The following is an 11,095-nucleotide window of genomic DNA, read 5'->3' on the forward strand; positions in this document are numbered from 1 at the left end:
TTTGGCCCCGAGATGGAAAAATTACGATTTTACCCCTATACTCCGAAATGTACCGGAATCTCATTATTTCTACTTTTCAGCCTAAAAAAACACTAATATTGATCAATATTAATCAAATGGGGCAAAAAAAATGTTTTATAAAAACTCCCGTTTAGTCCTCTAGTGGTAAAATTACCATTTTGCCCTTGTGCTCCATAAATACCGAGAATCACAATTTTTCACTGCTAAACATCATTTTATACTCCAATAATCATAATTATATTTCATATAATTATTCTTGGTCAAATGTGATCAAATCTTGGCTAAAAATCTCAATTTTATCATCAAATGGTAAAATGACCGTTTTGTCCCTAATTGGTCAATTTTCTGATGGACTACAAACTGGACCTTGAACTCCAAATCACTACTCTAAGCCATTCTGTTGGTTTTAAAATTTTCAAATTCCTCTTAGAATTTCTATTTGAACTAGTTCAAGGCTCGATTTAACTTAGTTGTACCACTCGGTACAATACCGTCTTTTAATCGAGCTTGACAGGGTCTCACAAGGTTTATGTGAGTGTGAAAATTTTGAATTATGTATTGAGTTCTAGAGTTCGTTTAATTCTCTCTCGAGGTAAAAATCTAGTCTATACTTAGTTAAGGAGATGATTTAGGCCATACTTGGATTGAATGAGCCTTTGTAGCCTACCTTTACATAATTTATCCTTAATTTCCCCCTTTGAGCCTAATAACACCTTTTCTTTATTTGAACACTTAATTTTTAGCCTAAACCCTTATATTGTTATTTCCAACAAGTCTACACCCTTCATTCCTAAGTGCATAAGTCAATTTAGGAAGTGTTATAAGCTAAATGGTGAAAAAGGTAATAAAGATGAAAAATGATGAAAAGTTCAAAAATATGATTGTATTCATCTCACTACTCAATAAAAAAAATAAGTTTGGGGTGTGAAATTGAAAAAAAAAGGGAAAAAAAGAAGTAGAAAAAGAATGAAGTGTTGAACAAAAGAAAAATTTTGGTGGAAAAAAAAAGGTATACATGGTGAAGGAAAATAAATCTCTAGGTACTAAATTGACTATGAGCTTAGGGTGATTTAAGCTATACATTATCCCATATCCCACCTTGACCATAGCCATACTTTACAAGCTAATAAAAGTTCCATTGATATTTAATTTAGTGTTAGTCCACATTAGTGGAGAGAGAGATGAAAAGCAAACTTATGGAACTTAATTACTAATTTGAATTTTACATGAATATAAACTTATCCAGATTCTACTTTGTTTTAGGTGAAAAGATTGCACACACACACACACGAAAATTCACTTAACGATAAGCTTGCGTTTGGATTGAAACATGAACTTGAATAATATGTGTGTGTTGCCTAGAGTTAGGAATATGGATTAACTTTTGAGGATATTGAGGGTGCTTAATGAAATGGTGCAATTGAATTCTAGTTAAATAATTTCGTGTTTAAGTTATTGCATATTGTTTTATGTTTTCCTCGAGGACTAGCAAAATGTTAAGTTTGGGGGTGTAATAACTCTATTATATAGAGTTATTTTGACACACTCTTAGGGCTAAATAGCTAGATCTTGAGTTTTTTGTTCAAATTTTAGCATTTTAGGTGTTTTTCTAGTTTTAGTTAGATTACATCTTGAGTAGTTAAATTAAGTTGTTTTAATTGAATTTTACTTTATTTTGCTTTAATTTACTTTAAGAAGAGTTATTGTTGATTTCTCTTATGGTTTGTGCAAGATATTTGATGAGCAAGGTGCATTTGAGTCAAAATAGCACAAGTAGGGTGAAGGCATCCTTCATACATTTTGTAGTAATTCAAAGATAACTTGAGCTGCAGAAGTCCAATTGATGTAATTTGTGATCCATTAGAAAGGCAAGAGAATGGACTACAACTCTCATCTTTACCACTTTGCCTAGTTTGGACCAGATCAAGGTGAAAACCATGTCAGAAGATGATGGTCAGATGAAGTTTTGCACAAGGTAGCATGGTGACTGAGGCTACTGCTCTAAGTTACTCATGGCCGCGGTGCTAAAGGAGTTACCACTACAGCACTAGGAGGATTGTGGTTGCGGTGCTGAGATGGTGGGGAGCATCATACAAATGTTTGAGTTACGGTGCCACCAAGGAGTGTCACGGTACTGTAGCGCCAAGGAGTCAAGGCGGCAACACTAACCCAATTTCCAAAAATGAAATATTGATAGAAAATTGGAAAGTAGGGCACCTTACAAATATTTAATGGACTTTTTGAGAGCATTCAGGGGGGAGGACGAAAATAGGTTTTCTAGAGAATTGAAACTAAGAATCAAGCAAGAAATCAAGAGAAATTGAGAGAGATTCGAGATTAACCAAGCTTCAACATTAGTTTATTTCTCTCTTTTGTGTTATACTTATTTTCTTATTTTGAATTTATGGTTGAATTTCTTTGGATATTATTTTATTTAGATATCATGAACTAATTTGCTTTTCTAGGATTATGGTGGATTCCAACATGTAGTCTGAATATTTGTTTCTCTTTTAGTTATCATGCATGGGTATGGTTTTACTTATTCAAATCTGTTCTTAATGCCTTTAATTTCATGATCAATAATTAATTGATTTGTGAATCTAATTGAAACACGACAGAGAGATTTTAGGTTGGATAAAGATTTGAATAGTGTATGTTCATGTCACTTAGGAGATCTGATTCGCAATTCGGTAGACATACGCCAATTGCCATACATAGCCAAATTAGGACATTTGCTTAATGAACTTAATTTAATTAATTCCTATAGACATATATTGAACTAATCAAGTTAGGTATTCTTGCAAGTATCTCAACGGAGACTTGTCCATAGCTTTGGATTCTAAGTTAGTAAAACCACATAGGGAAGATAAATAACAAGAGAAGTTGGTATCAGATGAAGTGTTGAATGAACCTGTAATCCTAAGTCTTTAATCTACTGCTTTTCTCAACATATTTAATTTATGTTAGTTAATTTAGTATTTATTTTGATTTCGTTTTGATTAGTTTTTCAATTTTCAGACTGTTTAAATAAGATTAATTTGTTATAAAGTCTTAGTACTTAGTGAAAATATAGAAACAAATCCCTATAGGAACGATATTCTACTTCTACTATATTATTTGCTTGCAATAGCATGCACTTGCACGAAAAATTGATAACAATTTTTTGATTCTTTTCATTCTTAATCTATTTTTCTTCTTTAAGCCGTATCTACCTCTTTTAGAATGAATAGAGGTTTCTTCAAAAATACATGCCAGGTCATCATTAGTGGAAAGTGAAACATCAACTAAAATGTTTAACATAGAGGTTCCATCATCAGAAAAATTAGCTTGGATACATGGATATTGATGTGATGAAGGTGTAGTAGAAATGTCCGAAAGAGATGGAGTTTGATGATTAGATAAAGATTTTTGAATTGATGCTTACTGAATTCGGGTAAAAGGATGTGACCCATTGTCAAGATCAACAATAAGTTTGAAATTAGATGAATTAGGCAGAAGTGTAATAGATAACGGGGCTTGAATATCATTTGATACCATATTGTGTTTAGAAAGGATGAGATCTTATGGGTTTAGGGTTTTTGACCAACACATCAATTTTATCCATTTGGGCTAGAGTATCACATAGGCTTCTCATCATCTGAGTCAAAGGAGGATTTTGATTCATTGTGGTGATGGGGCTGACATCATCATGAACCTTCAAGGCCACTGGTTGAGAGGGGGGATCCATCCTGTTGGAAGTATCAACGCTGTTCATGGTGGTGGAATAAGAGGAAGTGATGCTAAATGAATCATTGTCCTTTGATTGAGGCCAAGCAAGACAATCAAATTTACAATCTAGAGAAAATTTCCATACCCTGTTGAGAAAGATCTTATTACCTATATCCAAATCGACATTCTCTTCAATCTTAGCTCTTGATTCAGTAGTAATAAGCATTGTAGCTCTTTCAAATGAATGCATACTCATGGTTTCATCACCTAAACAAGTGAAAGAGCCCCAAAGATTGCTAAGATTATGAAAAGTAGCCTTAGTCCAAGCATGGATAAAGATATCGAAAATAGCAAGCCAACAACGTCTTTAATTCATACTAGCATTAGGAGACCAATTCGTTAAGTGATTAAACAATTTTAAGAGCCAACTCCAATTTTCAGCTTTAGAAATATCATAAGAATTTTTATCAGAAAAAGAAATAAAAAATTGAAGTCTTGAGATTCTTCTTACAAAGAAGCCTAATTTGCTACTTTCCCTGATTTCAACTTCTATTTTATTAGGGTCTTGAAATTTTTTGCAAGTACCAACAACGCATCCTTCAAGCTAGTGCAAGACTTCATCTTCAATATGTCTAACACATAATTTCAAAAAGGAATCAAGAGTAGGTGGAGGAAGGGTGTCACGACTTGAATTTGGGGGTTTATGACCGGTGCACAAGCTCAGTAGGCAAGTCACTAGACTTGAGCAAGCTTCAGAATCCAAAATCATATAACACAAATGCCAAGGGATTTATAATCAAATATTCAAAATAAATCCAAGTATATTACATTATCCTTGGCATATAATTCATACAAATATTTATAGGGCCATACGTTGGCCATCCAAGACGGGTTCGTACATAACAACCCTTACACAAGTTCATATGGCACATTGTGCCTACATACATTGAAGCCAACCATATGTGGAAGCTCATGACGGACTTAGAGGAGTGAAAACATCAAAACGGAGACCTATCGGATGCCAAAATTGGTCTATCGTGGGATGACCTTTACCACATAGCTCAATGGCCTATTTATCTGCACATGGTATACAAATAGTTAAGTATTGTAATACTCAGTGAATGGTGTAGATAAACAATATATATATATATATATACACCATCCATGCATCTAGATGTTCTAGCAAACATCTCTAAATATAAGGCATATCTTTATTCCTAAAATCTCCAATGTGAGGGCATATCATCATACTCAATGTCTCCAAAGATCATTACACATATCATTAGGCTTACCCTTGAAACCAATCAAAGTATTCAAATCATTCTTCACGGCACACTCTAGTCACCAGAGTATCACATCATATTCGTATCATATTTATCCAAGCCTCTCTATGGCTATCTCACATCATATACAAATCAAATCAACGAGTGGTCTTCCCCTGGACATAGTCAAATAAAGCTCAGTGGGCAGTCAGTGGAGAATCAAATCATGCTCAAGGTCAAGCCGTTGGCAGAGAAATAGATGACACATGTGCAGAAGCAATGGGCAAAAAATAGATCATGTATGTGTTGAAGCAATGGGCAGAGAACAGATCACACACAATGTCGGAGCAGTTGACAGAGAATCAAATCATCGATCGGAGTAATCTCCTGATATCAACATCACATGGAGTAATCTCAATAGATGGCATCAAAGCACTACAGGCAGGAATCACAGACGAGACTAATACTACTGTCCCAGCTTGCCACCATCTTTATAGGTACATACATAGTCACTAAGGGACGGAACTCCACTCAACCACAAATAAGATGAACGTTCAGAATTCATCCCTTAGACGAAAACACAAAACCACAAATAAGGCCATCATGCCTTTATCATTCACATCTTTCCTTATCAAACCTCAATTCACATTCATTGAGCTTTAATCGTTTTTAAGCTCGGTTAGGTTCTAAGTGTCTCTTAATTTCAAAGACATCATTTAATTAAATCATCTCAACCTATCATTCACCTAGGGTAATATACTCCGAGGGGTTCATCATAGCCTTTAGATATCCTAGTCTAGACACACAGCACAGGCCACCTATGTGGCTAACATCACTGCACACAATCACACAAGATTCGCATATATACATATACACATATATTGTTCTCTAGCCTAGGTTCATTTGTCTAGGCATATGTATTTCATTCTAGTACCATGGCAGTGCATCTATCATGCGTCATGTATTACATGCATTTTATTTAAACCCACTCATAGTGACAAATTGGAGTAATCCCAGCCAAGCTTCGATCCATAGCCTTTAATTGCCTCAGTTTGCCAATGAGTTGATTTTACTCTATTTCACCCTTCAGATGCATCAAAACATCAAAATATTAATTATTCATGGCTTTCGAAATATGCCAGCTTTTCCACAATTAACCAAATCTAAGCAATCCAACTATTTAAGCTCAAATCCTTCATTAATGAGCTAAACCCATACCTTTAAAGCTAGATTGCATGAGTCTTAGCTTCAAATTCTCTAATCCAAGCCAAAGTGAAAATTTACCAAATTTAGAGAGAATTGGATTTTGATGTTATCAACCGATTAAATTAAAAAATAATTAGTAAAAATGTTAATCTTACCTCTAGGATGATTTTCCAAGCTGTAAATAGCCTCAATTGCCACAAAAATTCAATTTGGGGGTTAGGGTTTTTAGTTTCTAGAGAGAGAAAGAGAAAAAAAGCTGAGAGAGAGGTGGGATGAAAATGGCCTAATACCCTTTTTTATTTTTGCCTTCTGTTTGTGAAATATCAATACATTTGGCAATGTATTGATACATCTACCTTAAGTTCTAATTAATGCATTGATACGTTGAGGAAATGTATTGATACATTGAAGGCAGAATGGTCTTAGGTGCTCTTTGCTTCAAATGTATCGATACATTGAGCAAATGTATCGATACATGTTCATCCTTTGCCAAATATATCGATACATCCTTAAATGTATCTATAGAATTCCTCCAAAGCACCTCATGTTGTTCTTCCTGCCAAGAATGTGTCGATACATAGGGGATGTATCAATGCATTTTCTCCTATAGGTAGTTTTAAGCTTCCAAAACTTAGGTTTGACACCCCAAAATCATTCCTTATTAATATCATGATTCAAATCTTTCATTTAACTTAACCCCATACACATAAATCCATAAACATAATAGCAAACTTAGATCAAAACCTTAAACTATAGGGTTTATCGCATATTTTCTCTAAATTTGCCTAAGTGTCCATTTATCGACATATATATCCTTAAACACTTCGCACACACAACATATTGTCCATTAACTTAATTTACTTAAAAAATTGGGGGTGTTACAAGGGGGTGGGTTAAGGAAAACAATTCGAACCATTTAAGGCTTAAAGGTATGTCCTAGTTGAATTTGTCTAATAAATAGGCTCTGAGACGGAATCGGAATGGGACAATTAAAGTTACGAATAGGAACATATCTTCATGTGAAATTTTGATTGGATAATTTTTGTTTGCGAATATGCCATTGTTGAATCCTTACAGGTTTACGATTAGGGTTTGGGGCAGAGTTTGCTCTAAAATTAACCCCACCAACATTTTGAAGGATGGGTTAGCAACATTGTTACTCTAGAAGGAATCACTTTGATTTGAAATGGCAAGATTCAATATCATTTTATGGTTCAAAAACCATATCCCATTTAAACCACCAGTAGTTCTTCTTGCTTCCACCATAGATTTGAATCTTACAAAACCATATCTTGATACTCTGTTTGGTTGCTTTAGCGTAATAAAGGTATCAGTAACTTCACCATATCTCCCACAAATTGTTTAGAGCCATCTATGTGAAATTCTAGATGAAAGATTACTTATGTAAACAAAGACAATATCTTATCTTCCATTTAAGTCAAAACTTCTAAAACTGATGGCCCTTCAATTTCAAGAGATGGGTTAAGCCTCGTGAAGGACTAAAAAAATGGGTCAAGTGAAATGATCTAAAATAACTAAAACCAATAACAAGAATAGCAAACTAACTAGATAAACTCAATCAAACAAAGTCTAGAACCACAATATCCCCTCAACACTTCATCTAAATCTTTGCTACTCTCTCTTGACTTACTAGATAGCTGAGTTGTTAACCTAAAGTTCTAATGTATTTTTAAGTTTCTTCCGATGTTCTTATAAAAATATATTTCTTAAGCAATCTACTATATTCCTATGCAAATTGAAATTAAGAAAGACTAATTAAACTTAAACTCTAATTATGGCTACATATGACATATAATTGTATTTCTTCCCTACACATAAATCAAAATAATCATCTCATGCAATTGATATTGAACATATGCTATTTCATCCAATACTTACACTAAATTCCTTTTTCCAATTCCGTTTAGGTTACCCTATCAATCTAATTAGTGATTAGGCAATCAGACGGATTAATCAAAGGATTAAAATAAACAACTCAAACACTATCAATCATAAGCCAAAAAGAGTATTAAAAATTCTAACTACATGTTGGGTACAATTACAATTTTAGATAAAGAAAATTAGTTCATCATAAGTACTAAGGAAAATTAACCATCAACACAAAACAAGAGAAGTATATAAAGAACTGTTGTTGATTTCTTACGCAAGTGCACATATCGTTAACAAGTAATATAGTAATGAAGTAGAGTATTGATCCCACAGAGAATTGTTTAATTCCTACTGTTAACTACTGAAATTATAACACCTTAATTTTATCCAAACAATTAAAATAAAAAAAAATTAAAACTAATAACTAAAATTAAATATTAAATAAATCTCACTTAACTACCGACCTAAGATTATAATATCCCTCAATACTTCATCTGATTATTGTCTCTCTCTCTTAACTCAGTTTAATGGATTAAATTGCTAATATAGAGTCCTAAATTATTTATAAGTCTCTGTCGAGTTTTTTATAAAAATACCTCTCCCAATTAATTTGCTATATGTTTATGCAAATTAAATTGAAGAAAGATTCATTAAGTTTTTGCTCTAATCCTGGCTACGTATGCCTTATAAGTGTATGTTCACCATATATGCAAATCAAACCACCTAATCAACTAAGTGTATTCAATCATACACTATTTTATTCAAGGTCTACCTAAATCTCTTTTGTCAAGATTTAACCTAGGTTTCCAATTCAATCTAATTGGTGATCAAGCAATTAGAAGCATCAAGAACAGAATAAAATAAACAACTTAAATCCATCAAACATAAGTAAAAGAGAGATAAATATTTTAGACTGTATATTGAGTTCAATCATAATTTTAGATTAGAAATTTAGTTCCCCATCAAGTCGCACATCATCATTGAATAAAATTTAAATATTAAAAATCAAAACCAAGAAAATAAGAGAATAAAAGAAAATATAGAAAAACTCAAGAATTGTATTCTTGATCTCCAAATCTCCCTGAATTCTGCAAATTCTTCTTAGCTTCAATGACTCTGTGGCTTGACTCTCCAATGTCAATCTGGTGTTTTCTTCTTTTTTTTTTAAGCTCTCCGAAAGCTTGTTCATATAGGCTTTGAAGTTAGACCAAGTTGGGTGAAGAAATAAGTCAATTTCAGCTGGGATTTCCTCATCAAACTATGTAAGTCGCAGCTTTGCCAACTTAATTAACAGAAATCGCAATTGCTCTAGGACTACTGCAGTGCATCAACTTCAACAAGATTTTTGACCATCCTACAGGCCAAACTGGGTGAAATAGTAAACATAAAAGTTGTATATATTTCTCTTATCTTTCCAATGGTTTAGGAATTTCTTCATTTGCACCTCTGTAGAAAAAGTTATGATTAAAATACTAAAACATATGCATTAAAAGTCTGCACTTCGAAATTGTTCTCCTTCTTCCATTAAAATTCTTCTTTCATCATACCTACAAAAGCACAAATAAGTCAATAATAACGTATCTTATCCACATCAACACCAAATTAAACATAAAATTAATCAAAATTAGATTGACTTACCTAAAATAACTAATTTAAAATAATTAAATAAAACTTACTAATTTTTATGCATTACTACAAAAACCTAGCCAAATTATTATCGAAATTAAGCTCAAATAACTCTATATCATAAAGTTATCACACCCCCAAACTTAAGATTTTGCTAGTCCTCGAGCAAAACATAGAAAAAAAACCTAACTTACGAAAATCAAATTCAGTTAAAGAAAACTAAATATAATTATTACTACTACTACTATTACTATTACTACTACTACTACTAGAGATAAAGTGCACCAACTCCGTGATTCTTTATAATTTCCTCAAAAATATGTCTATCAATCATTAACCTCAGGAAAAATAAGGGTCCCATTCAAATTCATGTTTCAATTTTAATGCAAGCATATTCTCGAATGGATTTCCGTGTGTGTGTGAATCTTTTACCAAGAATATCATGATATCCGGATGAGTTTATGCCAACACAAATTTTAAATTAGTACTAGATTTTCATAGGTTTATTTTTCATCTCTCTCTCCATTAATGTAGACCAATACAAAGCTAGGGATCAATAGGACTTTATAAAGCTTGTAATGTATGGCTAGGGTGAAGGTGTGATAAAGGATATTAATGTGGCTCAAATCACCCTAAGCACATAGTTATTCTAGGACCGATATATAGAGCTCTATTTTCCTTTTCCTAGTACACCTTTTCTTCCATGTTTGAACTTTTGTTTCATCTAACACTTTTTTTTTTCACAATTTCACGCCCCCAAACTTATTTTCTTTGTATTGTAGGTAGTGGGGTTATTTTTCATATTTTGAACTTTTGTTTTCTTCTTTTTTTTTTTCACATCAACGCCACCTTTCCACCTTTTTCAACATTTAGCTCAATTTATATTTCCTAAACCAATATACATGCTTAGGAGTGAGGGTTGCAAAATTGGAAATTTAATTTTAAGGCTAGGCTCAATATTATGTAGTTAAACAAAGAAAAGGGAAATTAGGCTCAAAAGGGGTATACTAGGGATAAAAATTTAACAAGGTTGGCTTTTCAAGCTCAAACAGTCTAAAGATGGCCTAGATCATCTCCTTAACTAAGTATTGCCTAGGATTTCACCTCGAGAGAAAATCAAGTAAATTCTAGAATTCATGACATAATCTAAAATTCTCGTCAATATAAACCTTCTCTAAATATTCATAATAATTCAAAGTAAAAGATATAGTGCTCAAAATTGTGGAAATCACATCCTAACAATAATACTTAACAAAAAATTTAGCATGAATCCAAACAAAAACCTTATTCACCAAAAGTTAAGAATTTAAGACAATTAGTTATCATCATTGGATAAAAAAAATCATTGAAAAAATTAGCACAACTTTACTCTAGATTCCTAA

The sequence above is a fragment of the Theobroma cacao genome, chromosome 2, assembly GCF_053813885.1.
Source record: "Theobroma cacao isolate CCN51 chromosome 2, ASM5381388v1, whole genome shotgun sequence".
Taxonomy (NCBI): Eukaryota; Viridiplantae; Streptophyta; class Magnoliopsida; order Malvales; family Malvaceae; genus Theobroma; species Theobroma cacao.